Source organism: Carassius auratus, unplaced genomic scaffold, assembly GCF_003368295.1.
Source record: "Carassius auratus strain Wakin unplaced genomic scaffold, ASM336829v1 scaf_tig00215691, whole genome shotgun sequence".
NCBI classification, from domain to species: domain Eukaryota; kingdom Metazoa; phylum Chordata; class Actinopteri; order Cypriniformes; family Cyprinidae; genus Carassius; species Carassius auratus.
The window spans coordinates 1-23,476 of NW_020528198.1; the positions used below are offsets into that span (position 1 = coordinate 1).

Below are 23,476 nucleotides of genomic sequence, written 5' to 3' on the forward strand. Positions count from 1 at the left end.
ACTCAGGTGTTCTCTCAAAACGGCAACGGAGACCAGAACGACAAGGCCACAATGACAAGCGCTTGTCTGAGGGTCATTAGATAGGAGCAAGCTCAGCTTTTTAAGAGTACAAAGAACATCAGTCATAAATGATGAAAAATGCAGCAGGTGCTGGACAAAGTAAACTTTCTAGAGCGCACGTGTTTAACCTTCTGCATTCGAAAGCTCAAACAAAATGGAATATGCTTTGAAATTCTACGTGTTAACTGTAGGCATATCTCAGCGTACATGTACAAAATTCTATACTTTGGTTTCCAGGGTGAGCTTCGACATCACAGTGCTAAGAGGTCCTTCATGAAAACCACCCGAGCCAGAGAGCAGTCAGGCACTCGCACAAGTGACGAGGTGGCCGAGTGGTTAAGGCGATGGACTGCTAATCCATTGTGCTCTGCACGCGTGGGTTCGAATCCCATCCTCGTCGTTCCTTGCTCTGCTCGTTCATCTGCTCTGCACATTTGGTGCACTTTTCCTTTTGTCCACGTTCACCTCAATGCAGTGCGATCCATAAGGGTCGATGATCTGAATCAGCTGTGTTAAATAACGGAAGTACTATTTTAAAGGGACGAGACCTGTTCTTCAACAACACAATAAGCTTCAAAAGAAGCTGGCAAAAATTGCCAAGGCTGACTGTATTTCAAGTCATCCTGGCGGGGTATTGGGTAAAGTTTTCAACCAGCAATGATCGCGCCTCGGATGAGCCTCATAGGCTACAATATTGCCTCTGCGAAAGACATGGTGTCAAAGGTCGCGACCTTTCAACTGGACCCATGTGGACGTGGAACGACAGGGTGGTAATTAGCTCCAAACTGCGTGGTGTGTCTAAGAATGCCAGTAGGCAGTATGTACGAGAAGCCTTATTTGCTGCTCTCCCTTTACTTAAAGAGGTTTGTGAGTTGCTTTCTCGAACCCCTGGGGGAAGAGACTTATTGGTATCTTGGCAAAAAGGGGTGGAGTCGTAAAGCTCGCAGTTTGGGTCAGTATAGATTCTGTTTGACGAGGCCCCTGTGGGGTTGTGTAGGATACTGACGAGTGCAGGGAGTGCAAGTTCTGAGGGAGGTCCTGTGTCAAATGTGCTACCATTTGCTAAACTCAGGTGTTCTCTCAAAACGGCAACGGAGACCAGAACGACAGAGGGCCACAATGACAAGCACTTGTCTGAGGGTCATGAGATAGGAGCAAGCTCAGCTTTTAAGAGTACAAAGAACATCAGTCATAAATGATGAAAAATGCAGCAGGTGCTGGACAAAGTTCAAACTTTCTAGAGCGCACGTGTTTAACCTTCTGCATTCGAAAGCTCAAACAAATGGAATATGCTTTGAAATTCTACGTGTTCAACTGTAGGCATATCTCAGCGTACATGTACAAAAATTAACTATACTTTGGTTTCCAGGGTGAGCTTCGACATCACAGTGCTAAGAGGTCCTTCATGAAAACCACCCGAGCCAGAGAGCAGTCAGGCACTCGCACAAGTGACGAGGTGGCCGAGTGGTTAAGGCGATGGACTGCTAATCCATTGTGCTCTGCACGCGTGGGTTCGAATCCCATCCTCGTCGTTCCTTGCTCTGCTCGTTCATCTGCTCTGCACATTTGGTGCACTTTCCTTTTGTTCCACGTTCACCTCATGCAGTGCGATCCAAAAGGGTCGATGATCTGAATCAGCTGTGTTAAATAACGGAAGTACTATTTAAAGGGACGAGACCTGTTCTTCAACAACACAATAAGCTTCAAAAGAAGCTGGCAAAAATTGCCAAGGCTGACTGTATTTCAAGTCATCCTGGCGGGGTATTGGGTAAAGTTTTCAACCAGCAATGATCGCGCCTCGGATGAGCCTCATAGGCTACAATATTGCCTCTGCGAAAGAATGGTGTCAAAGGTCGCGACCTTTCAACTGGACCCATGTGGACGTGGAACGACAGGGTGGTAATTAGCTCCAAACTGCGTGGTGTGTCTAAGAATCCAGTAGGCAGTATGTACGAGAAGCCTTATTTGCTGCTCTCCCTTTACTTAAAGAGGTTTGTGAGTTGCTTTCTCAAACCCCTGGGGGAAGAGACTTATTGGTATCTTGGCAAAAAGGGGTGGAGTCGTAAAGCTCGCGGTTTGGGTCAGTATAGATTCTGTTTGACGAGGCCCCTGGGGGGTTGTGTAGGATACTGACGAGTGCAGGGAGTGCAAGTTCTGAGGGAGGTCCTGTGTCAAATGTGCTACCCTTTGCTAGACTCAGGTGTTCTCTCAAAACGGCAACGGAGACCAGAACGACAGAGGGCCACAATGACAAGCGCTTGTCTGTAGGCATATCTCAGCGTACATGTACAAAAATTAACTATACTTTGGTTTCCAGGGTGAGCTTCGACATCACAGTGCTAAGAGGTCCTTCATGAAAACCACCCGAGCCCAGAGAGCAGTCAGGCACTCGCACAAGTGACGAGGTGGCCGAGTGGTTAAGGCGATGGACTGCTAATCCATTGTGCTCTGCACGCGTGGGTTCGAATCCCATCCTCGTCGTTCCTTGCTCTGCTCGTTCATCTGCTCTGCACATTTGGTGCACTTTCCTTTTGTTCCACGTTCACCTCATGCAGTGCGATCCAAAAGGGTCGATGGTCTGAATCAGCTGTGTTAAATAACGGAAGTACTATTTAAAGGGACGAGACCTGTTCAACTGGACCCATGTGGACGTGGAACGACAGGGTGGTAATTAGCTCCAAACTGCGTGGTGTGTCTAAGAATGCAGTAGGCAGTATGTACGAGAAGCCTTATTTGCTGCTCTCCCTTTACTTAAAGAGGTTTGTGAGTTGCTTTCTCGAACCCCTGGGGGAAGAGACTTATTGGTATCTTGGCAAAAAGGGGTGGAGTCGTAAAGCTCGCAGTTTGGGTCAGTATAGATTCTGTTTGACGAGGCCCCTGTGGGGTTGTGTAGGATACTGACGAGTGCAGGGAGTGCAAGTTCTGAGGGAGGTCCTGTGTCAAATGTGCTACCATTTGCTAAACTCAGGTGTTCTCTCAAAACGGCAACGGAGACCAGAACGACAGAGGGCCACAATGACAAGCGCTTGTCTGAGGGTCATTAGATAGGAGCAAGCTCAGCTTTTAAGAGTACAAAGAACATCAGTCATAAATGATGAAAAATGCAGCAGGTGCTGGACAAAGTTCAAACTTTCTAGAGCGCACGTGTTTAACCTTCTGCATTCGAAAGCTCAAACAAATGGAATATGCTTTGAAATTCTACGTGTTCAACTGTAGGCATATCTCAGCGTACATGTACAAAAATTAACTATACTTTGGTTTCCAGGGTGAGCTTCGACATCACAGTGCTAAGAGGTCCTTCATGAAAACCACCCGAGCCCAGAGAGCAGTCAGGCACTCGCACAAGTGACGAGGTGGCCGAGTGGTTAAGGCGATGGACTGCTAATCCATTGTGCTCTGCACGCGTGGGTTCGAATCCCATCCTCGTCGTTCCTTGCTCTGCTCGTTCATCTGCTCTGCACATTTGGTGCACTTTCCTTTTGTTCCACGTTCACCTCATGCAGTGCGATCCAAAAGGGTCGATGATCTGAATCAGCTGTGTTAAATAACGGAAGTACTATTTAAAGGGACGAGACCTGTTCTTCAACAACACAATAAGCTTCAAAAGAAGCTGGCAAAAATTGCCAAGGCTGACTGTATTTCAAGTCATCCTGGCGGGGTATTGGGTAAAGTTTTCAACCAGCAATGATCGCGCCTCGGATGAGCCTCATAGGCTACAATATTGCCTCTGCGAAAGAATGGTGTCAAAGGTCGCGACCTTTCAACTGGACCCATGTGGACGTGGAACGACAGGGTGGTAATTAGCTCCAAACTGCGTGGTGTGTCTAAGAATCCAGTAGGCAGTATGTACGAGAAGCCTTATTTGCTGCTCTCCCTTTACTTAAAGAGGTTTGTGAGTTGCTTTCTCGAACCCCTGGGGGAAGAGACTTATTGGTATCTTGGCAAAAAGGGGTGGAGTCGTAAAGCTCGCGGTTTGGGTCAGTATAGATTCTGTTTGACGAGGCCCCTGTGGGGTTGTGTAGGATACTGACGAGTGCAGGGAGTGCAAGTTCTGAGGGAGGTCCTGTGTCAAATGTGCTACCATTTGCTAAACTCAGGTGTTCTCTCAAAACGGCAACGGAGACCAGAACGACAGAGGGCCACAATGACAAGCGCTTGTCTGAGGGTCATTAGATAGGAGCAAGCTCAGCTTTTAAGAGTACAAAGAACATCAGTCATAAATGATGAAAAATGCAGCAGGTGCTGGACAAAGTTCAAACTTTCTAGAGCGCACGTGTTTAACCTTCTGCATTCGAAAGCTCAAACAAATGGAATATGCTTTGAAATTCTACGTGTTCAACTGTAGGCATATCTCAGCGTACATGTACAAAAATTAACTATACTTTGGTTTCCAGGGTGAGCTTCGACATCACAGTGCTAAGAGGTCCTTCATGAAAACCACCCGAGGCCAGAGAGCAGTCAGGCACTCGCACAAGTGACGAGGTGGCCGAGTGGTTAAGGCGATGGACTGCTAATCCATTGTGCTCTGCACGCGTGGGTTCGAATCCCATCCTCGTCGTTCCTTGCTCTGCTCGTTCATCTGCTCTGCACATTTGGTGCACTTTCCTTTTGTTCCACGTTCACCTCATGCAGTGCGATCCAAAAGGGTCGATGATCTGAATCAGCTGTGTTAAATAACGGAAGTACTATTTAAAGGGACGAGACCTGTTCTTCAACAACACAATAAGCTTCAAAAGAAGCTGGCAAAAATTGCCAAGGCTGACTGTATTTCAAGTCATCCTGGCGGGGTATTGGGTAAAGTTTTCAACCAGCAATGATCGCGCCTCGGATGAGCCTCATAGGCTACAATATTGCCTCTGCGAAAGAATGGTGTCAAAGGTCGCGACCTTTCAACTGGACCCATGTGGACGTGGAACGACAGGGTGGTAATTAGCTCCAAACTGCGTGGTGTGTCTAAGAATCCAGTAGGCAGTATGTACGAGAAGCCTTATTTGCTGCTCTCCCTTTACTTAAAGAGGTTTGTGAGTTGCTTTCTCGAACCCCTGGGGGAAGAGACTTATTGGTATCTTGGCAAAAAGGGGTGGAGTCGTAAAGCTCGCGGTTTGGGTCAGTATAGATTCTGTTTGACGAGGCCCCTGGGGGGTTGTGTAGGATACTGACGAGTGCAGGGAGTGCAAGTTCTGAGGGAGGTCCTGTGTCAAATGTGCTACCATTTGCTAAACTCAGGTGTTCTCTCAAAACGGCAACGGAGACCAGAACGACAGAGGGCCACAATGACAAGCGCTTGTCTGAGGGTCATTAGATAGGAGCAAGCTCAGCTTTTAAGAGTACAAAGAACATCAGTCATAAATGATGAAAAATGCAGCAGGTGCTGGACAAAGTTCAAACTTTCTAGAGCGCACGTGTTTAACCTTCTGCATTCGAAAGCTCAAACAAATGGAATATGCTTTGAAATTCTACGTGTTCAACTGTAGGCATATCTCAGCGTACATGTACAAAAATTAACTATACTTTGGTTTCCAGGGTGAGCTTCGACATCACAGTGCTAAGAGGTCCTTCATGAAAACCACCCGAGCCCAGAGAGCAGTCAGGCACTCGCACAAGTGACGAGGTGGCCGAGTGGTTAAGGCGATGGACTGCTAATCCATTGTGCTCTGCACGCGTGGGTTCGAATCCCATCCTCGTCGTTCCTTGCTCTGCTCGTTCATCTGCTCTGCACATTTGGTGCACTTTCCTTTTGTTCCACGTTCACCTCATGCAGTGCGATCCAAAAGGGTCGATGATCTGAATCAGCTGTGTTAAATAACGGAAGTACTATTTAAAGGGACGAGACCTGTTCTTCAACAACACAATAAGCTTCAAAAGAAGCTGGCAAAAATTGCCAAGGCTGACTGTATTTCAAGTCATCCTGGCGGGGTATTGGGTAAAGTTTTCAACCAGCAATGATCGCGCCTCGGATGAGCCTCATAGGCTACAATATTGCCTCTGCGAAAGAATGGTGTCAAAGGTCGCGACCTTTCAACTGGACCCATGTGGACGTGGAACGACAGGGTGGTAATTAGCTCCAAACTGCGTGGTGTGTCTAAGAATCCAGTAGGCAGTATGTACGAGAAGCCTTATTTGCTGCTCTCCCTTTACTTAAAGAGGTTTGTGAGTTGCTTTCTCGAACCCCTGGGGGAAGAGACTTATTGGTATCTTGGCAAAAAGGGGTGGAGTCGTAAAGCTCGCGGTTTGGGTCAGTATAGATTCTGTTTGACGAGGCCCCTGTGGGGTTGTGTAGGATACTGACGAGTGCAGGGAGTGCAAGTTCTGAGGGAGGTCCTGTGTCAAATGTGCTACCATTTGCTAAACTCAGGTGTTCTCTCAAAACGGCAACGGAGACCAGAACGACAGAGGGCCACAATGACAAGCACTTGTCTGAGGGTCATTAGATAGGAGCAAGCTCAGCTTTTAAGAGTACAAAGAACATCAGTCATAAATGATGAAAAATGCAGCAGGTGCTGGACAAAGTTCAAACTTTCTAGAGCGCACGTGTTTAACCTTCTGCATTCGAAAGCTCAAACAAATGGAATATGCTTTGAAATTCTACGTGTTCAACTGTAGGCATATCTCAGCGTACATGTACAAAAATTAACTATACTTTGGTTTCCAGGGTGAGCTTCGACATCACAGTGCTAAGAGGTCCTTCATGAAAACCACCCGAGGCCCAGAGAGCAGTCAGGCACTCGCACAAGTGACGAGGTGGCCGAGTGGTTAAGGCGATGGACTGCTAATCCATTGTGCTCTGCACGCGTGGGTTCGAATCCCATCCTCGTCGTTCCTTGCTCTGCTCGTTCATCTGCTCTGCACATTTGGTGCACTTTCCTTTTGTTCCACGTTCACCTCATGCAGTGCGATCCAAAAGGGTCGATGATCTGAATCAGCTGTGTTAAATAACGGAAGTACTATTTAAAGGGACGAGACCTGTTCTTCAACAACACAATAAGCTTCAAAAGAAGCTGGCAAAAATTGCCAAGGCTGACTGTATTTCAAGTCATCCTGGCGGGGTATTGGGTAAAGTTTTCAACCAGCAATGATCGCGCCTCGGATGAGCCTCATAGGCTACAATATTGCCTCTGCGAAAGAATGGTGTCAAAGGTCGCGACCTTTCAACTGGACCCATGTGGACGTGGAACGACAGGGTGGTAATTAGCTCCAAACTGCGTGGTGTGTCTAAGAATCCAGTAGGCAGTATGTACGAGAAGCCTTATTTGCTGCTCTCCCTTTACTTAAAGAGGTTTGTGAGTTGCTTTCTCGAACCCCTGGGGGAAGAGACTTATTGGTATCTTGGCAAAAAGGGGTGGAGTCGTAAAGCTCGCGGTTTGGGTCAGTATAGATTCTGTTTGACGAGGCCCCTGGGGGGTTGTGTAGGATACTGACGAGTGCAGGGAGTGCAAGTTCTGAGGGAGGTCCTGTGTCAAATGTGCTACCATTTGCTAAACTCAGGTGTTCTCTCAAAACGGCAACGGAGACCAGAACGACAGAGGGCCACAATGACAAGCGCTTGTCTGAGGGTCATTAGATAGGAGCAAGCTCAGCTTTTAAGAGTACAAAGAACATCAGTCATAAATGATGAAAAATGCAGCAGGTGCTGGACAAAGTTCAAACTTTCTAGAGCGCACGTGTTTAACCTTCTGCATTCGAAAGCTCAAACAAATGGAATATGCTTTGAAATTCTACGTGTTCAACTGTAGGCATATCTCAGCGTACATGTACAAAAATTAACTATACTTTGGTTTCCAGGGTGAGCTTCGACATCACAGTGCTAAGAGGTCCTTCATGAAAACCACCCGAGCCCAGAGAGCAGTCAGGCACTCGCACAAGTGACGAGGTGGCCGAGTGGTTAAGGCGATGGACTGCTAATCCATTGTGCTCTGCACGCGTGGGTTCGAATCCCATCCTCGTCGTTCCTTGCTCTGCTCGTTCATCTGCTCTGCACATTTGGTGCACTTTCCTTTTGTTCCACGTTCACCTCATGCAGTGCGATCCAAAAGGGTCGATGATCTGAATCAGCTGTGTTAAATAACGGAAGTACTATTTAAAGGGACGAGACCTGTTCTTCAACAACACAATAAGCTTCAAAAGAAGCTGGCAAAAATTGCCAAGGCTGACTGTATTTCAAGTCATCCTGGCGGGGTATTGGGTAAAGTTTTCAACCAGCAATGATCGCGCCTCGGATGAGCCTCATAGGCTACAATATTGCCTCTGCGAAAGAATGGTGTCAAAGGTCGCGACCTTTCAACTGGACCCATGTGGACGTGGAACGACAGGGTGGTAATTAGCTCCAAACTGCGTGGTGTGTCTAAGAATCCAGTAGGCAGTATGTACGAGAAGCCTTATTTGCTGCTCTCCCTTTACTTAAAGAGGTTTGTGAGTTGCTTTCTCGAACCCCTGGGGGAAGAGACTTATTGGTATCTTGGCAAAAAGGGGTGGAGTCGTAAAGCTCGCAGTTTGGGTCAGTATAGATTCTGTTTGACGAGGCCCCTGTGGGGTTGTGTAGGATACTGACGAGTGCAGGGAGTGCAAGTTCTGAGGGAGGTCCTGTGTCAAATGTGCTACCATTTGCTAAACTCAGGTGTTCTCTCAAAACGGCAACGGAGACCAGAACGACAGAGGGCCACAATGACAAGCACTTGTCTGAGGGTCATGAGATAGGAGCAAGCTCAGCTTTTAAGAGTACAAAGAACATCAGTCATAAATGATGAAAAATGCAGCAGGTGCTGGACAAAGTTCAAACTTTCTAGAGCGCACGTGTTTAACCTTCTGCATTCGAAAGCTCAAACAAATGGAATATGCTTTGAAATTCTACGTGTTCAACTGTAGGCATATCTCAGCGTACATGTACAAAAATTAACTATACTTTGGTTTCCAGGGTGAGCTTCGACATCACAGTGCTAAGAGGTCCTTCATGAAAACCACCCGAGGCCAGAGAGCAGTCAGGCACTCGCACAAGTGACGAGGTGGCCGAGTGGTTAAGGCGATGGACTGCTAATCCATTGTGCTCTGCACGCGTGGGTTCGAATCCCATCCTCGTCGTTCCTTGCTCTGCTCGTTCATCTGCTCTGCACATTTGGTGCACTTTCCTTTTGTTCCACGTTCACCTCATGCAGTGCGATCCAAAAGGGTCGATGATCTGAATCAGCTGTGTTAAATAACGGAAGTACTATTTAAAGGGACGAGACCTGTTCTTCAACAACACAATAAGCTTCAAAAGAAGCTGGCAAAAATTGCCAAGGCTGACTGTATTTCAAGTCATCCTGGCGGGGTATTGGGTAAAGTTTTCAACCAGCAATGATCGCGCCTCGGATGAGCCTCATAGGCTACAATATTGCCTCTGCGAAAGAATGGTGTCAAAGGTCGCGACCTTTCAACTGGACCCATGTGGACGTGGAACGACAGGGTGGTAATTAGCTCCAAACTGCGTGGTGTGTCTAAGAATCCAGTAGGCAGTATGTACGAGAAGCCTTATTTGCTGCTCTCCCTTTACTTAAAGAGGTTTGTGAGTTGCTTTCTCAAACCCCTGGGGGAAGAGACTTATTGGTATCTTGGCAAAAAGGGGTGGAGTCGTAAAGCTCGCGGTTTGGGTCAGTATAGATTCTGTTTGACGAGGCCCCTGGGGGGTTGTGTAGGATACTGACGAGTGCAGGGAGTGCAAGTTCTGAGGGAGGTCCTGTGTCAAATGTGCTACCCTTTGCTAGACTCAGGTGTTCTCTCAAAACGGCAACGGAGACCAGAACGACAGAGGGCCACAATGACAAGCGCTTGTCTGTAGGCATATCTCAGCGTACATGTACAAAAATTAACTATACTTTGGTTTCCAGGGTGAGCTTCGACATCACAGTGCTAAGAGGTCCTTCATGAAAACCACCCGAGCCCAGAGAGCAGTCAGGCACTCGCACAAGTGACGAGGTGGCCGAGTGGTTAAGGCGATGGACTGCTAATCCATTGTGCTCTGCACGCGTGGGTTCGAATCCCATCCTCGTCGTTCCTTGCTCTGCTCGTTCATCTGCTCTGCACATTTGGTGCACTTTCCTTTTGTTCCACGTTCACCTCATGCAGTGCGATCCAAAAGGGTCGATGGTCTGAATCAGCTGTGTTAAATAACGGAAGTACTATTTAAAGGGACGAGACCTGTTCAACTGGACCCATGTGGACGTGGAACGACAGGGTGGTAATTAGCTCCAAACTGCGTGGTGTGTCTAAGAATGCAGTAGGCAGTATGTACGAGAAGCCTTATTTGCTGCTCTCCCTTTACTTAAAGAGGTTTGTGAGTTGCTTTCTCGAACCCCTGGGGGAAGAGACTTATTGGTATCTTGGCAAAAAGGGGTGGAGTCGTAAAGCTCGCAGTTTGGGTCAGTATAGATTCTGTTTGACGAGGCCCCTGTGGGGTTGTGTAGGATACTGACGAGTGCAGGGAGTGCAAGTTCTGAGGGAGGTCCTGTGTCAAATGTGCTACCATTTGCTAAACTCAGGTGTTCTCTCAAAACGGCAACGGAGACCAGAACGACAGAGGGCCACAATGACAAGCACTTGTCTGAGGGTCATGAGATAGGAGCAAGCTCAGCTTTTAAGAGTACAAAGAACATCAGTCATAAATGATGAAAAATGCAGCAGGTGCTGGACAAAGTTCAAACTTTCTAGAGCGCACGTGTTTAACCTTCTGCATTCGAAAGCTCAAACAAATGGAATATGCTTTGAAATTCTACGTGTTCAACTGTAGGCATATCTCAGCGTACATGTACAAAAATTAACTATACTTTGGTTTCCAGGGTGAGCTTCGACATCACAGTGCTAAGAGGTCCTTCATGAAAACCACCCGAGCCCAGAGAGCAGTCAGGCACTCGCACAAGTGACGAGGTGGCCGAGTGGTTAAGGCGATGGACTGCTAATCCATTGTGCTCTGCACGCGTGGGTTCGAATCCCATCCTCGTCGTTCCTTGCTCTGCTCGTTCATCTGCTCTGCACATTTGGTGCACTTTCCTTTTGTTCCACGTTCACCTCATGCAGTGCGATCCAAAAGGGTCGATGATCTGAATCAGCTGTGTTAAATAACGGAAGTACTATTTAAAGGGACGAGACCTGTTCTTCAACAACACAATAAGCTTCAAAAGAAGCTGGCAAAAATTGCCAAGGCTGACTGTATTTCAAGTCATCCTGGCGGGGTATTGGGTAAAGTTTTCAACCAGCAATGATCGCGCCTCGGATGAGCCTCATAGGCTACAATATTGCCTCTGCGAAAGAATGGTGTCAAAGGTCGCGACCTTTCAACTGGACCCATGTGGACGTGGAACGACAGGGTGGTAATTAGCTCCAAACTGCGTGGTGTGTCTAAGAATCCAGTAGGCAGTATGTACGAGAAGCCTTATTTGCTGCTCTCCCTTTACTTAAAGAGGTTTGTGAGTTGCTTTCTCGAACCCCTGGGGGAAGAGACTTATTGGTATCTTGGCAAAAAGGGGTGGAGTCGTAAAGCTCGCGGTTTGGGTCAGTATAGATTCTGTTTGACGAGGCCCCTGTGGGGTTGTGTAGGATACTGACGAGTGCAGGGAGTGCAAGTTCTGAGGGAGGTCCTGTGTCAAATGTGCTACCATTTGCTAAACTCAGGTGTTCTCTCAAAACGGCAACGGAGACCAGAACGACAGAGGGCCACAATGACAAGCGCTTGTCTGAGGGTCATTAGATAGGAGCAAGCTCAGCTTTTAAGAGTACAAAGAACATCAGTCATAAATGATGAAAAATGCAGCAGGTGCTGGACAAAGTTCAAACTTTCTAGAGCGCACGTGTTTAACCTTCTGCATTCGAAAGCTCAAACAAATGGAATATGCTTTGAAATTCTACGTGTTCAACTGTAGGCATATCTCAGCGTACATGTACAAAAATTAACTATACTTTGGTTTCCAGGGTGAGCTTCGACATCACAGTGCTAAGAGGTCCTTCATGAAAACCACCCGAGCCCAGAGAGCAGTCAGGCACTCGCACAAGTGACGAGGTGGCCGAGTGGTTAAGGCGATGGACTGCTAATCCATTGTGCTCTGCACGCGTGGGTTCGAATCCCATCCTCGTCGTTCCTTGCTCTGCTCGTTCATCTGCTCTGCACATTTGGTGCACTTTCCTTTTGTTCCACGTTCACCTCATGCAGTGCGATCCAAAAGGGTCGATGATCTGAATCAGCTGTGTTAAATAACGGAAGTACTATTTAAAGGGACGAGACCTGTTCTTCAACAACACAATAAGCTTCAAAAGAAGCTGGCAAAAATTGCCAAGGCTGACTGTATTTCAAGTCATCCTGGCGGGGTATTGGGTAAAGTTTTCAACCAGCAATGATCGCGCCTCGGATGAGCCTCATAGGCTACAATATTGCCTCTGCGAAAGAATGGTGTCAAAGGTCGCGACCTTTCAACTGGACCCATGTGGACGTGGAACGACAGGGTGGTAATTAGCTCCAAACTGCGTGGTGTGTCTAAGAATCCAGTAGGCAGTATGTACGAGAAGCCTTATTTGCTGCTCTCCCTTTACTTAAAGAGGTTTGTGAGTTGCTTTCTCGAACCCCTGGGGGAAGAGACTTATTGGTATCTTGGCAAAAAGGGGTGGAGTCGTAAAGCTCGCGGTTTGGGTCAGTATAGATTCTGTTTGACGAGGCCCCTGTGGGGTTGTGTAGGATACTGACGAGTGCAGGGAGTGCAAGTTCTGAGGGAGGTCCTGTGTCAAATGTGCTACCATTTGCTAAACTCAGGTGTTCTCTCAAAACGGCAACGGAGACCAGAACGACAGAGGGCCACAATGACAAGCGCTTGTCTGAGGGTCATTAGATAGGAGCAAGCTCAGCTTTTAAGAGTACAAAGAACATCAGTCATAAATGATGAAAAATGCAGCAGGTGCTGGACAAAGTTCAAACTTTCTAGAGCGCACGTGTTTAACCTTCTGCATTCGAAAGCTCAAACAAATGGAATATGCTTTGAAATTCTACGTGTTCAACTGTAGGCATATCTCAGCGTACATGTACAAAAATTAACTATACTTTGGTTTCCAGGGTGAGCTTCGACATCACAGTGCTAAGAGGTCCTTCATGAAAACCACCCGAGCCCAGAGAGCAGTCAGGCACTCGCACAAGTGACGAGGTGGCCGAGTGGTTAAGGCGATGGACTGCTAATCCATTGTGCTCTGCACGCGTGGGTTCGAATCCCATCCTCGTCGTTCCTTGCTCTGCTCGTTCATCTGCTCTGCACATTTGGTGCACTTTCCTTTTGTTCCACGTTCACCTCATGCAGTGCGATCCAAAAGGGTCGATGATCTGAATCAGCTGTGTTAAATAACGGAAGTACTATTTAAAGGGACGAGACCTGTTCTTCAACAACACAATAAGCTTCAAAAGAAGCTGGCAAAAATTGCCAAGGCTGACTGTATTTCAAGTCATCCTGGCGGGGTATTGGGTAAAGTTTTCAACCAGCAATGATCGCGCCTCGGATGAGCCTCATAGGCTACAATATTGCCTCTGCGAAAGAATGGTGTCAAAGGTCGCGACCTTTCAACTGGACCCATGTGGACGTGGAACGACAGGGTGGTAATTAGCTCCAAACTGCGTGGTGTGTCTAAGAATCCAGTAGGCAGTATGTACGAGAAGCCTTATTTGCTGCTCTCCCTTTACTTAAAGAGGTTTGTGAGTTGCTTTCTCGAACCCCTGGGGGAAGAGACTTATTGGTATCTTGGCAAAAAGGGGTGGAGTCGTAAAGCTCGCGGTTTGGGTCAGTATAGATTCTGTTTGACGAGGCCCCTGGGGGGTTGTGTAGGATACTGACGAGTGCAGGGAGTGCAAGTTCTGAGGGAGGTCCTGTGTCAAATGTGCTACCATTTGCTAAACTCAGGTGTTCTCTCAAAACGGCAACGGAGACCAGAACGACAGAGGGCCACAATGACAAGCACTTGTCTGAGGGTCATGAGATAGGAGCAAGCTCAGCTTTTAAGAGTACAAAGAACATCAGTCATAAATGATGAAAAATGCAGCAGGTGCTGGACAAAGTTCAAACTTTCTAGAGCGCACGTGTTTAACCTTCTGCATTCGAAAGCTCAAACAAATGGAATATGCTTTGAAATTCTACGTGTTCAACTGTAGGCATATCTCAGCGTACATGTACAAAAATTAACTATACTTTGGTTTCCAGGGTGAGCTTCGACATCACAGTGCTAAGAGGTCCTTCATGAAAACCACCCGAGGCCAGAGAGCAGTCAGGCACTCGCACAAGTGACGAGGTGGCCGAGTGGTTAAGGCGATGGACTGCTAATCCATTGTGCTCTGCACGCGTGGGTTCGAATCCCATCCTCGTCGTTCCTTGCTCTGCTCGTTCATCTGCTCTGCACATTTGGTGCACTTTCCTTTTGTTCCACGTTCACCTCATGCAGTGCGATCCAAAAGGGTCGATGATCTGAATCAGCTGTGTTAAATAACGGAAGTACTATTTAAAGGGACGAGACCTGTTCTTCAACAACACAATAAGCTTCAAAAGAAGCTGGCAAAAATTGCCAAGGCTGACTGTATTTCAAGTCATCCTGGCGGGGTATTGGGTAAAGTTTTCAACCAGCAATGATCGCGCCTCGGATGAGCCTCATAGGCTACAATATTGCCTCTGCGAAAGAATGGTGTCAAAGGTCGCGACCTTTCAACTGGACCCATGTGGACGTGGAACGACAGGGTGGTAATTAGCTCCAAACTGCGTGGTGTGTCTAAGAATCCAGTAGGCAGTATGTACGAGAAGCCTTATTTGCTGCTCTCCCTTTACTTAAAGAGGTTTGTGAGTTGCTTTCTCGAACCCCTGGGGGAAGAGACTTATTGGTATCTTGGCAAAAAGGGGTGGAGTCGTAAAGCTCGCGGTTTGGGTCAGTATAGATTCTGTTTGACGAGGCCCCTGGGGGGTTGTGTAGGATACTGACGAGTGCAGGGAGTGCAAGTTCTGAGGGAGGTCCTGTGTCAAATGTGCTACCATTTGCTAAACTCAGGTGTTCTCTCAAAACGGCAACGGAGACCAGAACGACAGAGGGCCACAATGACAAGCGCTTGTCTGAGGGTCATTAGATAGGAGCAAGCTCAGCTTTTAAGAGTACAAAGAACATCAGTCATAAATGATGAAAAATGCAGCAGGTGCTGGACAAAGTTCAAACTTTCTAGAGCGCACGTGTTTAACCTTCTGCATTCGAAAGCTCAAACAAATGGAATATGCTTTGAAATTCTACGTGTTCAACTGTAGGCATATCTCAGCGTACATGTACAAAAATTAACTATACTTTGGTTTCCAGGGTGAGCTTCGACATCACAGTGCTAAGAGGTCCTTCATGAAAACCACCCGAGCCCAGAGAGCAGTCAGGCACTCGCACAAGTGACGAGGTGGCCGAGTGGTTAAGGCGATGGACTGCTAATCCATTGTGCTCTGCACGCGTGGGTTCGAATCCCATCCTCGTCGTTCCTTGCTCTGCTCGTTCATCTGCTCTGCACATTTGGTGCACTTTCCTTTTGTTCCACGTTCACCTCATGCAGTGCGATCCAAAAGGGTCGATGATCTGAATCAGCTGTGTTAAATAACGGAAGTACTATTTAAAGGGACGAGACCTGTTCTTCAACAACACAATAAGCTTCAAAAGAAGCTGGCAAAAATTGCCAAGGCTGACTGTATTTCAAGTCATCCTGGCGGGGTATTGGGTAAAGTTTTCAACCAGCAATGATCGCGCCTCGGATGAGCCTCATAGGCTACAATATTGCCTCTGCGAAAGAATGGTGTCAAAGGTCGCGACCTTTCAACTGGACCCATGTGGACGTGGAACGACAGGGTGGTAATTAGCTCCAAACTGCGTGGTGTGTCTAAGAATCCAGTAGGCAGTATGTACGAGAAGCCTTATTTGCTGCTCTCCCTTTACTTAAAGAGGTTTGTGAGTTGCTTTCTCGAACCCCTGGGGGAAGAGACTTATTGGTATCTTGGCAAAAAGGGGTGGAGTCGTAAAGCTCGCGGTTTGGGTCAGTATAGATTCTGTTTGACGAGGCCCCTGTGGGGTTGTGTAGGATACTGACGAGTGCAGGGAGTGCAAGTTCTGAGGGAGGTCCTGTGTCAAATGTGCTACCATTTGCTAAACTCAGGTGTTCTCTCAAAACGGCAACGGAGACCAGAACGACAGAGGGCCACAATGACAAGCACTTGTCTGAGGGTCATTAGATAGGAGCAAGCTCAGCTTTTAAGAGTACAAAGAACATCAGTCATAAATGATGAAAAATGCAGCAGGTGCTGGACAAAGTTCAAACTTTCTAGAGCGCACGTGTTTAACCTTCTGCATTCGAAAGCTCAAACAAATGGAATATGCTTTGAAATTCTACGTGTTCAACTGTAGGCATATCTCAGCGTACATGTACAAAAATTAACTATACTTTGGTTTCCAGGGTGAGCTTCGACATCACAGTGCTAAGAGGTCCTTCATGAAAACCACCCGAGCCCAGAGAGCAGTCAGGCACTCGCACAAGTGACGAGGTGGCCGAGTGGTTAAGGCGATGGACTGCTAATCCATTGTGCTCTGCACGCGTGGGTTCGAATCCCATCCTCGTCGTTCCTTGCTCTGCTCGTTCATCTGCTCTGCACATTTGGTGCACTTTCCTTTTGTTCCACGTTCACCTCATGCAGTGCGATCCAAAAGGGTCGATGATCTGAATCAGCTGTGTTAAATAACGGAAGTACTATTTAAAGGGACGAGACCTGTTCTTCAACAACACAATAAGCTTCAAAAGAAGCTGGCAAAAATTGCCAAGGCTGACTGTATTTCAAGTCATCCTGGCGGGGTATTGGGTAAAGTTTTCAACCAGCAATGATCGCGTTGACCAACTGGACCCATGTGGACGTGGAACGACAGGGTGGTAATTAGCTCCAAACTGCGTGGTGTGTCTAAGAATGCAGTAGGCAGTATGTACGAGAAGCCTTATTTGCTGCTCTCCCTTTACTTTAAAGAGGTTTGTGAGTTGCTTTCTCGAACCCCTGGGGGAAGAGACTTATTGGTATCTTGGCAAAAAGGGGTGGAGTCGTAAAGCTCGCGGTTTGGGTCAGTATAGATTCTGTTGACGAGGCCCCTGGGGGTTGTGTAGGATACTGACGAGTGCAGGGGGTGCAAGTTCTGAGGGAGGTCCTGTGTCAAATGTGCTACCCTTTGCTAGACTCAGGTGTTCTCTCAAAACGGCAACGGAGACCAGAACGACAGAGGGCCACAATGACAAGCGCTTGTCTGAGGGTCATTAGATAGGAGCAAGCTCAGCTTTTAAGAGTACAAAGAACATCAGTCATAAATGATGAAAAATGCAGCAGGTGCTGGACAAAGTTCAAACTTTCTAGAGCGCACGTGTTTAACCTTCTGCATTCGAAAGCTCAAACAAATGGAATATGCTTTGAAATTCTACGTGTTCAACTGTAGGCATATCTCAGCGTACATGTACAAAAATTAACTATACTTTGGTTTCCAGGGTGAGCTTCGACATCACAGTGCTAAGAGGTCCTTCATGAAAACCACCCGAGCCCAGAGAGCAGTCAGGCACTCGCACAAGTGACGAGGTGGCCGAGTGGTTAAGGCGATGGACTGCTAATCCATTGTGCTCTGCACGCGTGGGTTCGAATCCCATCCTCGTCGTTCCTTGCTCTGCTCGTTCATCTGCTCTGCACATTTGGTGCACTTTCCTTTTGTTCCACGTTCACCTCATGCAGTGCGATCCAAAAGGGTCGATGATCTGAATCAGCTGTGTTAAATAACGGAAGTACTATTTAAAGGGACGAGACCTGTTCTTCAACAACACAATAAGCTTCAAAAGAAGCTGGCAAAAATTGCCAAGGCTGACTGTATTTCAAGTCATCCTGGCGGGGTATTGGGTAAAGTTTTCAACCAGCAATGATCGCGCCTCGGATGAGCCTCATAGGCTACAATATTGCCTCTGCGAAAGAATGGTGTCAAAGGTCGCGACCTTTCAACTGGACCCATGTGGACGTGGAACGACAGGGTGGTAATTAGCTCCAAACTGCGTGGTGTGTCTAAGAATCCAGTAGGCAGTATGTACGAGAAGCCTTATTTGCTGCTCTCCCTTTACTTAAAGAGGTTTGTGAGTTGCTTTCTCGAACCCCTGGGGGAAGAGACTTATTGGTATCTTGGCAAAAAGGGGTGGAGTCGTAAAGCTCGCGGTTTGGGTCAGTATAGATTCTGTTTGACGAGGCCCCTGTGGGGTTGTGTAGGATACTGACGAGTGCAGGGAGTGCAAGTTCTGAGGGAGGTCCTGTGTCAAATGTGCTACCATTTGCTAAACTCAGGTGTTCTCTCAAAACGGCAACGGAGACCAGAACGACAGAGGGCCACAATGACAAGCGCTTGTCTGAGGGTCATTAGATAGGAGCAAGCTCAGCTTTTAAGAGTACAAAGAACATCAGTCATAAATGATGAAAAATGCAGCAGGTGCTGGACAAAGTTCAAACTTTCTAGAGCGCACGTGTTTAACCTTCTGCATTCGAAAGCTCAAACAAATGGAATATGCTTTGAAATTCTACGTGTTCAACTGTAGGCATATCTCAGCGTACATGTACAAAAATTAACTATACTTTGGTTTCCAGGGTGAGCTTCGACATCACAGTGCTAAGAGGTCCTTCATGAAAACCACCCGAGCCCAGAGAGCAGTCAGGCACTCGCACAAGTGACGAGGTGGCCGAGTGGTTAAGGCGATGGACTGCTAATCCATTGTGCTCTGCACGCGTGGGTTCGAATCCCATCCTCGTCGTTCCTTGCTCTGCTCGTTCATCTGCTCTGCACATTTGGTGCACTTTCCTTTTGTTCCACGTTCACCTCATGCAGTGCGATCCAAAAGGGTCGATGATCTGAATCAGCTGTGTTAAATAACGGAAGTACTATTTAAAGGGACGAGACCTGTTCTTCAACAACACAATAAGCTTCAAAAGAAGCTGGCAAAAATTGCCAAGGCTGACTGTATTTCAAGTCATCCTGGCGGGGTATTGGGTAAAGTTTTCAACCAGCAATGATCGCGCCTCGGATGAGCCTCATAGGCTACAATATTGCCTCTGCGAAAGAATGGTGTCAAAGGTCGCGACCTTTCAACTGGACCCATGTGGACGTGGAACGACAGGGTGGTAATTAGCTCCAAACTGCGTGGTGTGTCTAAGAATCCAGTAGGCAGTATGTACGAGAAGCCTTATTTGCTGCTCTCCCTTTACTTAAAGAGGTTTGTGAGTTGCTTTCTCGAACCCCTGGGGGAAGAGACTTATTGGTATCTTGGCAAAAAGGGGTGGAGTCGTAAAGCTCGCGGTTTGGGTCAGTATAGATTCTGTTTGACGAGGCCCCTGGGGGGTTGTGTAGGATACTGACGAGTGCAGGGAGTGCAAGTTCTGAGGGAGGTCCTGTGTCAAATGTGCTACCCTTTGCTAGACTCAGGTGTTCTCTCAAAACGGCAACGGAGACCAGAACGACAGAGGGCCACAATGACAAGCGCTTGTCTGAGGGTCATTAGATAGGAGCAAGCTCAGCTTTTAAGAGTACAAAGAACATCAGTCATAAATGATGAAAAATGCAGCAGGTGCTGGACAAAGTTCAAACTTTCTAGAGCGCACGTGTTTAACCTTCTGCATTCGAAAGCTCAAACAAATGGAATATGCTTTGAAATTCTACGTGTTCAACTGTAGGCATATCTCAGCGTACATGTACAAAAATTAACTATACTTTGGTTTCCAGGGTGAGCTTCGACATCACAGTGCTAAGAGGTCCTTCATGAAAACCACCCGAGCCCAGAGAGCAGTCAGGCACTCGCACAAGTGACGAGGTGGCCGAGTGGTTAAGGCGATGGACTGCTAATCCATTGTGCTCTGCACGCGTGGGTTCGAATCCCATCCTCGTCGTTCCTTGCTCTGCTCGTTCATCTGCTCTGCACATTTGGTGCACTTTCCTTTTGTTCCACGTTCACCTCATGCAGTGCGATCCAAAAGGGTCGATGATCTGAATCAGCTGTGTTAAATAACGGAAGTACTATTTAAAGGGACGAGACCTGTTCTTCAACAACACAATAAGCTTCAAAAGAAGCTGGCAAAAATTGCCAAGGCTGACTGTATTTCAAGTCATCCTGGCGGGGTATTGGGTAAAGTTTTCAACCAGCAATGATCGCGCCTCGGATGAGCCTCATAGGCTACAATATTGCCTCTGCGAAAGAATGGTGTCAAAGGTCGCGACCTTTCAACTGGACCCATGTGGACGTGGAACGACAGGGTGGTAATTAGCTCCAAACTGCGTGGTGTGTCTAAGAATCCAGTAGGCAGTATGTACGAGAAGCCTTATTTGCTGCTCTCCCTTTACTTAAAGAGGTTTGTGAGTTGCTTTCTCGAACCCCTGGGGGAAGAGACTTATTGGTATCTTGGCAAAAAGGGGTGGAGTCGTAAAGCTCGCGGTTTGGGTCAGTATAGATTCTGTTTGACGAGGCCCCTGTGGGGTTGTGTAGGATACTGACGAGTGCAGGGAGTGCAAGTTCTGAGGGAGGTCCTGTGTCAAATGTGCTACCATTTGCTAAACTCAGGTGTTCTCTCAAAACGGCAACGGAGACCAGAACGACAGAGGGCCACAATGACAAGCGCTTGTCTGAGGGTCATTAGATAGGAGCAAGCTCAGCTTTTAAGAGTACAAAGAACATCAGTCATAAATGATGAAAAATGCAGCAGGTGCTGGACAAAGTTCAAACTTTCTAGAGCGCACGTGTTTAACCTTCTGCATTCGAAAGCTCAAACAAATGGAATATGCTTTGAAATTCTACGTGTTCAACTGTAGGCATATCTCAGCGTACATGTACAAAAATTAACTATACTTTGGTTTCCAGGGTGAGCTTCGACATCACAGTGCTAAGAGGTCCTTCATGAAAACCACCCGAGGCCCAGAGAGCAGTCAGGCACTCGCACAAGTGACGAGGTGGCCGAGTGGTTAAGGCGATGGACTGCTAATCCATTGTGCTCTGCACGCGTGGGTTCGAATCCCATCCTCGTCGTTCCTTGCTCTGCTCGTTCATCTGCTCTGCACATTTGGTGCACTTTCCTTTTGTTCCACGTTCACCTCATGCAGTGCGATCCAAAAGGGTCGATGATCTGAATCAGCTGTGTTAAATAACGGAAGTACTATTTAAAGGGACGAGACCTGTTCTTCAACAACACAATAAGCTTCAAAAGAAGCTGGCAAAAATTGCCAAGGCTGACTGTATTTCAAGTCATCCTGGCGGGGTATTGGGTAAAGTTTTCAACCAGCAATGATCGCGCCTCGGATGAGCCTCATAGGCTACAATATTGCCTCTGCGAAAGAATGGTGTCAAAGGTCGCGACCTTTCAACTGGACCCATGTGGACGTGGAACGACAGGGTGGTAATTAGCTCCAAACTGCGTGGTGTGTCTAAGAATCCAGTAGGCAGTATGTACGAGAAGCCTTATTTGCTGCTCTCCCTTTACTTAAAGAGGTTTGTGAGTTGCTTTCTCGAACCCCTGGGGGAAGAGACTTATTGGTATCTTGGCAAAAAGGGGTGGAGTCGTAAAGCTCGCGGTTTGGGTCAGTATAGATTCTGTTTGACGAGGCCCCTGGGGGGTTGTGTAGGATACTGACGAGTGCAGGGAGTGCAAGTTCTGAGGGAGGTCCTGTGTCAAATGTGCTACCCTTTGCTAGACTCAGGTGTTCTCTCAAAACGGCAACGGAGACCAGAACGACAGAGGGCCACAATGACAAGCGCTTGTCTGAGGGTCATTAGATAGGAGCAAGCTCAGCTTTTAAGAGTACAAAGAACATCAGTCATAAATGATGAAAAATGCAGCAGGTGCTGGACAAAGTTCAAACTTTCTAGAGCGCACGTGTTTAACCTTCTGCATTCGAAAGCTCAAACAAATGGAATATGCTTTGAAATTCTACGTGTTCAACTGTAGGCATATCTCAGCGTACATGTACAAAAATTAACTATACTTTGGTTTCCAGGGTGAGCTTCGACATCACAGTGCTAAGAGGTCCTTCATGAAAACCACCCGAGCCCAGAGAGCAGTCAGGCACTCGCACAAGTGACGAGGTGGCCGAGTGGTTAAGGCGATGGACTGCTAATCCATTGTGCTCTGCACGCGTGGGTTCGAATCCCATCCTCGTCGTTCCTTGCTCTGCTCGTTCATCTGCTCTGCACATTTGGTGCACTTTCCTTTTGTTCCACGTTCACCTCATGCAGTGCGATCCAAAAGGGTCGATGATCTGAATCAGCTGTGTTAAATAACGGAAGTACTATTTAAAGGGACGAGACCTGTTCTTCAACAACACAATAAGCTTCAAAAGAAGCTGGCAAAAATTGCCAAGGCTGACTGTATTTCAAGTCATCCTGGCGGGGTATTGGGTAAAGTTTTCAACCAGCAATGATCGCGCCTCGGATGAGCCTCATAGGCTACAATATTGCCTCTGCGAAAGAATGGTGTCAAAGGTCGCGACCTTTCAACTGGACCCATGTGGACGTGGAACGACAGGGTGGTAATTGGCTCCAAACTGCGTGGTGTGTCTACGAATCCAGTAGGCAGTATGTACGAGAAGCCTTATTTGCTGCTCTCCCTTTACTTAAAGAGGTTTGTGAGTTGCTTTCTCGAACCCCTGGGGGAAGAGACTTATTGGTATCTTGGCAAAAAGGGGTGGAGTCGTAAAGCTCGCGGTTTGGGTCAGTATAGATTCTGTTTGACGAGGCCCCTGGGGGGTTGTGTAGGATACTGACGAGTGCAGGGAGTGCAAGTTCTGAGGGAGGTCCTGTGTCAAATGTGCTACCCTTTGCTAGACTCAGGTGTTCTCTCAAAACGGCAACGGAGACCAGAACGACAGAGGGCCACAATGACAAGCACTTGTCTGAGGGTCATTAGATAGGAGCAAGCTCAGCTTTTAAGAGTACAAAGAACATCAGTCATAAATGATGAAAAATGCAGCAGGTGCTGGACAAAGTTCAAACTTTCTAGAGCGCACGTGTTTAACCTTCTGCATTCGAAAGCTCAAACAAATGGAATATGCTTTGAAATTCTACGTGTTCAACTGTAGGCATATCTCAGCGTACATGTACAAAAATTAACTATACTTTGGTTTCCAGGGTGAGCTTCGACATCACAGTGCTAAGAGGTCCTTCATGAAAACCACCCGAGCCCAGAGAGCAGTCAGGCACTCGCACAAGTGACGAGGTGGCCGAGTGGTTAAGGCGATGGACTGCTAATCCATTGTGCTCTGCACGCGTGGGTTCGAATCCCATCCTCGTCGTTCCTTGCTCTGCTCGTTCATCTGCTCTGCACATTTGGTGCACTTTCCTTTTGTTCCACGTTCACCTCATGCAGTGCGATCCAAAAGG

The 23,476-nt window shown here is 47.4% G+C and overlaps 40 non-coding genes and 1 pseudogene across 40 annotated transcripts; 22 read left to right on the forward strand and 19 right to left on the reverse strand.

Moving 5' to 3' along the window:
- The first annotated feature begins 378 nt into the window (after window positions 1-378).
- Window positions 379-460, forward strand: trnas-gcu (transfer RNA serine (anticodon GCU)). The gene has a single exon. It is a non-coding gene; the product is annotated as a tRNA-Ser (tRNA).
- Window positions 461-631: 171 nt separating this feature from the next.
- On the reverse strand, window positions 632-772 carry LOC113095338 (U4 spliceosomal RNA). The gene has a single exon (XR_003288327.1). It is a non-coding gene; the product is annotated as a U4 spliceosomal RNA (small nuclear RNA).
- A 738-nt stretch (window positions 773-1,510) lies between these two features.
- trnas-gcu (transfer RNA serine (anticodon GCU)) lies at window positions 1,511-1,592 on the forward strand. The gene has a single exon. It is a non-coding gene; the product is annotated as a tRNA-Ser (tRNA).
- Window positions 1,593-1,761: 169 nt separating this feature from the next.
- Window positions 1,762-1,902, reverse strand: LOC113095315 (U4 spliceosomal RNA). Its single transcript, XR_003288307.1, has one exon. It is a non-coding gene; the product is annotated as a U4 spliceosomal RNA (small nuclear RNA).
- A 557-nt stretch (window positions 1,903-2,459) lies between these two features.
- trnas-gcu (transfer RNA serine (anticodon GCU)) lies at window positions 2,460-2,541 on the forward strand. Its single transcript has one exon. It is a non-coding gene; the product is annotated as a tRNA-Ser (tRNA).
- Window positions 2,542-3,407: 866 nt separating this feature from the next.
- Window positions 3,408-3,489, forward strand: trnas-gcu (transfer RNA serine (anticodon GCU)). Its single transcript has one exon. It is a non-coding gene; the product is annotated as a tRNA-Ser (tRNA).
- A 169-nt stretch (window positions 3,490-3,658) lies between these two features.
- Window positions 3,659-3,799, reverse strand: LOC113095327 (U4 spliceosomal RNA). The gene has a single exon (XR_003288318.1). It is a non-coding gene; the product is annotated as a U4 spliceosomal RNA (small nuclear RNA).
- Window positions 3,800-4,536: 737 nt separating this feature from the next.
- trnas-gcu (transfer RNA serine (anticodon GCU)) lies at window positions 4,537-4,618 on the forward strand. The gene has a single exon. It is a non-coding gene; the product is annotated as a tRNA-Ser (tRNA).
- Window positions 4,619-4,787: 169 nt separating this feature from the next.
- Window positions 4,788-4,928, reverse strand: LOC113095340 (U4 spliceosomal RNA). Its single transcript, XR_003288328.1, has one exon. It is a non-coding gene; the product is annotated as a U4 spliceosomal RNA (small nuclear RNA).
- A 737-nt stretch (window positions 4,929-5,665) lies between these two features.
- Window positions 5,666-5,747, forward strand: trnas-gcu (transfer RNA serine (anticodon GCU)). Its single transcript has one exon. It is a non-coding gene; the product is annotated as a tRNA-Ser (tRNA).
- A 169-nt stretch (window positions 5,748-5,916) lies between these two features.
- Window positions 5,917-6,057, reverse strand: LOC113095341 (U4 spliceosomal RNA). Its single transcript, XR_003288329.1, has one exon. It is a non-coding gene; the product is annotated as a U4 spliceosomal RNA (small nuclear RNA).
- Window positions 6,058-6,795: 738 nt separating this feature from the next.
- trnas-gcu (transfer RNA serine (anticodon GCU)) lies at window positions 6,796-6,877 on the forward strand. Its single transcript has one exon. It is a non-coding gene; the product is annotated as a tRNA-Ser (tRNA).
- A 169-nt stretch (window positions 6,878-7,046) lies between these two features.
- Window positions 7,047-7,187, reverse strand: LOC113095342 (U4 spliceosomal RNA). The gene has a single exon (XR_003288330.1). It is a non-coding gene; the product is annotated as a U4 spliceosomal RNA (small nuclear RNA).
- Window positions 7,188-7,924: 737 nt separating this feature from the next.
- On the forward strand, window positions 7,925-8,006 carry trnas-gcu (transfer RNA serine (anticodon GCU)). Its single transcript has one exon. It is a non-coding gene; the product is annotated as a tRNA-Ser (tRNA).
- Window positions 8,007-8,175: 169 nt separating this feature from the next.
- Window positions 8,176-8,316, reverse strand: LOC113095316 (U4 spliceosomal RNA). The gene has a single exon (XR_003288308.1). It is a non-coding gene; the product is annotated as a U4 spliceosomal RNA (small nuclear RNA).
- A 737-nt stretch (window positions 8,317-9,053) lies between these two features.
- trnas-gcu (transfer RNA serine (anticodon GCU)) lies at window positions 9,054-9,135 on the forward strand. The gene has a single exon. It is a non-coding gene; the product is annotated as a tRNA-Ser (tRNA).
- A 169-nt stretch (window positions 9,136-9,304) lies between these two features.
- Window positions 9,305-9,445, reverse strand: LOC113095317 (U4 spliceosomal RNA). Its single transcript, XR_003288309.1, has one exon. It is a non-coding gene; the product is annotated as a U4 spliceosomal RNA (small nuclear RNA).
- Window positions 9,446-10,002: 557 nt separating this feature from the next.
- On the forward strand, window positions 10,003-10,084 carry trnas-gcu (transfer RNA serine (anticodon GCU)). Its single transcript has one exon. It is a non-coding gene; the product is annotated as a tRNA-Ser (tRNA).
- Window positions 10,085-10,950: 866 nt separating this feature from the next.
- Window positions 10,951-11,032, forward strand: trnas-gcu (transfer RNA serine (anticodon GCU)). The gene has a single exon. It is a non-coding gene; the product is annotated as a tRNA-Ser (tRNA).
- A 169-nt stretch (window positions 11,033-11,201) lies between these two features.
- Window positions 11,202-11,342, reverse strand: LOC113095319 (U4 spliceosomal RNA). Its single transcript, XR_003288310.1, has one exon. It is a non-coding gene; the product is annotated as a U4 spliceosomal RNA (small nuclear RNA).
- A 737-nt stretch (window positions 11,343-12,079) lies between these two features.
- Window positions 12,080-12,161, forward strand: trnas-gcu (transfer RNA serine (anticodon GCU)). Its single transcript has one exon. It is a non-coding gene; the product is annotated as a tRNA-Ser (tRNA).
- Window positions 12,162-12,330: 169 nt separating this feature from the next.
- LOC113095320 (U4 spliceosomal RNA) lies at window positions 12,331-12,471 on the reverse strand. The gene has a single exon (XR_003288311.1). It is a non-coding gene; the product is annotated as a U4 spliceosomal RNA (small nuclear RNA).
- Window positions 12,472-13,208: 737 nt separating this feature from the next.
- trnas-gcu (transfer RNA serine (anticodon GCU)) lies at window positions 13,209-13,290 on the forward strand. Its single transcript has one exon. It is a non-coding gene; the product is annotated as a tRNA-Ser (tRNA).
- Window positions 13,291-13,459: 169 nt separating this feature from the next.
- LOC113095321 (U4 spliceosomal RNA) lies at window positions 13,460-13,600 on the reverse strand. The gene has a single exon (XR_003288312.1). It is a non-coding gene; the product is annotated as a U4 spliceosomal RNA (small nuclear RNA).
- A 737-nt stretch (window positions 13,601-14,337) lies between these two features.
- trnas-gcu (transfer RNA serine (anticodon GCU)) lies at window positions 14,338-14,419 on the forward strand. The gene has a single exon. It is a non-coding gene; the product is annotated as a tRNA-Ser (tRNA).
- Window positions 14,420-14,588: 169 nt separating this feature from the next.
- Window positions 14,589-14,729, reverse strand: LOC113095322 (U4 spliceosomal RNA). The gene has a single exon (XR_003288313.1). It is a non-coding gene; the product is annotated as a U4 spliceosomal RNA (small nuclear RNA).
- A 737-nt stretch (window positions 14,730-15,466) lies between these two features.
- Window positions 15,467-15,548, forward strand: trnas-gcu (transfer RNA serine (anticodon GCU)). The gene has a single exon. It is a non-coding gene; the product is annotated as a tRNA-Ser (tRNA).
- Window positions 15,549-15,717: 169 nt separating this feature from the next.
- LOC113095323 (U4 spliceosomal RNA) lies at window positions 15,718-15,858 on the reverse strand. The gene has a single exon (XR_003288314.1). It is a non-coding gene; the product is annotated as a U4 spliceosomal RNA (small nuclear RNA).
- A 737-nt stretch (window positions 15,859-16,595) lies between these two features.
- trnas-gcu (transfer RNA serine (anticodon GCU)) lies at window positions 16,596-16,677 on the forward strand. The gene has a single exon. It is a non-coding gene; the product is annotated as a tRNA-Ser (tRNA).
- A 169-nt stretch (window positions 16,678-16,846) lies between these two features.
- On the reverse strand, window positions 16,847-16,971 carry LOC113095339 (uncharacterized; annotated as a pseudogene).
- Window positions 16,972-17,660: 689 nt separating this feature from the next.
- trnas-gcu (transfer RNA serine (anticodon GCU)) lies at window positions 17,661-17,742 on the forward strand. Its single transcript has one exon. It is a non-coding gene; the product is annotated as a tRNA-Ser (tRNA).
- A 169-nt stretch (window positions 17,743-17,911) lies between these two features.
- LOC113095324 (U4 spliceosomal RNA) lies at window positions 17,912-18,052 on the reverse strand. Its single transcript, XR_003288315.1, has one exon. It is a non-coding gene; the product is annotated as a U4 spliceosomal RNA (small nuclear RNA).
- Window positions 18,053-18,789: 737 nt separating this feature from the next.
- trnas-gcu (transfer RNA serine (anticodon GCU)) lies at window positions 18,790-18,871 on the forward strand. The gene has a single exon. It is a non-coding gene; the product is annotated as a tRNA-Ser (tRNA).
- A 169-nt stretch (window positions 18,872-19,040) lies between these two features.
- LOC113095325 (U4 spliceosomal RNA) lies at window positions 19,041-19,181 on the reverse strand. The gene has a single exon (XR_003288316.1). It is a non-coding gene; the product is annotated as a U4 spliceosomal RNA (small nuclear RNA).
- A 737-nt stretch (window positions 19,182-19,918) lies between these two features.
- On the forward strand, window positions 19,919-20,000 carry trnas-gcu (transfer RNA serine (anticodon GCU)). Its single transcript has one exon. It is a non-coding gene; the product is annotated as a tRNA-Ser (tRNA).
- Window positions 20,001-20,169: 169 nt separating this feature from the next.
- On the reverse strand, window positions 20,170-20,310 carry LOC113095326 (U4 spliceosomal RNA). The gene has a single exon (XR_003288317.1). It is a non-coding gene; the product is annotated as a U4 spliceosomal RNA (small nuclear RNA).
- Window positions 20,311-21,048: 738 nt separating this feature from the next.
- On the forward strand, window positions 21,049-21,130 carry trnas-gcu (transfer RNA serine (anticodon GCU)). The gene has a single exon. It is a non-coding gene; the product is annotated as a tRNA-Ser (tRNA).
- Window positions 21,131-21,299: 169 nt separating this feature from the next.
- On the reverse strand, window positions 21,300-21,440 carry LOC113095328 (U4 spliceosomal RNA). Its single transcript, XR_003288319.1, has one exon. It is a non-coding gene; the product is annotated as a U4 spliceosomal RNA (small nuclear RNA).
- A 737-nt stretch (window positions 21,441-22,177) lies between these two features.
- On the forward strand, window positions 22,178-22,259 carry trnas-gcu (transfer RNA serine (anticodon GCU)). Its single transcript has one exon. It is a non-coding gene; the product is annotated as a tRNA-Ser (tRNA).
- Window positions 22,260-22,428: 169 nt separating this feature from the next.
- On the reverse strand, window positions 22,429-22,569 carry LOC113095330 (U4 spliceosomal RNA). Its single transcript, XR_003288320.1, has one exon. It is a non-coding gene; the product is annotated as a U4 spliceosomal RNA (small nuclear RNA).
- Window positions 22,570-23,306: 737 nt separating this feature from the next.
- On the forward strand, window positions 23,307-23,388 carry trnas-gcu (transfer RNA serine (anticodon GCU)). The gene has a single exon. It is a non-coding gene; the product is annotated as a tRNA-Ser (tRNA).
- Window positions 23,389-23,476: the final 88 nt, after the last annotated feature.